This window comes from Lactuca serriola, chromosome 8 (assembly GCF_051521515.1).
Source record: "Lactuca serriola cultivar US96UC23 chromosome 8, Lser_US96UC23_V15, whole genome shotgun sequence".
NCBI lineage: Eukaryota > Viridiplantae > Streptophyta > Magnoliopsida > Asterales > Asteraceae > Lactuca > Lactuca serriola.
Window position 1 is genome coordinate 52363956 of NC_136415.1, and position 1212 is coordinate 52365167.

At 39.6% G+C, this 1212-nt stretch overlaps 1 pseudogene; it reads left to right on the plus strand.

Moving 5' to 3' along the window:
* Positions 1–271: 271 nt before the first annotated feature.
* Positions 272–976, plus strand: LOC145066899 (secreted RxLR effector protein 161 pseudogene; annotated as a pseudogene).
* The last annotated feature ends 236 nt before the right edge of the window (positions 977–1212 follow it).

Genomic DNA, 1212 nt, shown 5'->3' on the forward strand with positions numbered 1-1212 from the left:
TTTCGTGATACCTGGATAGGAAAATAAAGTGTGTAGACTTGTTAAATCCTTGTATGGGTTGAAGCAAGCTCCTAAACAGTGGCATGATAGATTTGACACCGCTATGACTGCCTTTGGTTTTCAACATAATAGTGCTGGCAGATGTATTTATTCTAAACTTACATCCGATTACATAGTAGTTATATGTCTTTATTTTGATGATATGTTGATCATTGGCACTCACCTAGAAGGTATTCTTGAGACGAAGAAATATCTATCCTCGAACTTTAAGATGAAAGATCTTGGAAAAGTTGATACAATTCTTGGTATCAAGGTGAAAAGGACTGGTGGTCAGATTTCTTTGAGTCAATCTCATTACATAGAGAAAATTCTGACAAAGTTTCAACATTGGAACATTAAAGAATTCAACACTCCTTTTGATTCAAGTGTGAAACTAAAGGTGAATTCTGGTCGAGCAGTGGCTCAACTAGAATATGATAGTGCAGTTGGAAGCATGATGTATGCTACTCACTACACTCGACCTGACATCGCATTCGCTATAAGAAAACAGAGTCAATATACTGTTAATCCAGGGACGGAGCACTGGAAGGCAGTGGGTAGAGTACTAGGATACCTGAAAAGGACAAGTTCTTTTGAGTTGACATATTCGTCATCTAATGGAATACTTGAAGGTTATTCCGATGCCAGCTGGATTGATCACACTAGTGATTCAAAATCCACAAGTGGTTGGATTTATACTCTAGCTGGTGGTGCTATTTCTTGGGCGAGCAAGAAAAAGACATGCATACCTCATTCAAAGATGGAAGCAGAGCTAATTGCCTTAGCAGCAGCGGGCAAAGAGGTAGAGTGGATTCGAGATCTATGGATATCCGTTTGTGGGATATCCTTATGCCTTCAATACCCATGTACTGTGACAGTGAGGCCACACTGTCCAGAGTATATAATGCGGTATATAATAGGAAGTCGAGACATGTAGGTCTGCGACACAATTTTGTGAGACAACTAATTGAAAGTGGTACCATCAAGGTTGTCTATGTCAAGACAAGTAGGAACTTGACAGATCCGTTTACCAAACCTCTGACGAGAGATTTGGTTACATCTACCACGAAGTCATGGGTCTAAAACCACAATAGAATCGCTTAGTGATGGAAACCCAACTTGACATTAGTGCTCCTAATTCTCAAGTTTAAAGTGTAACAGCGAAGTCACTAA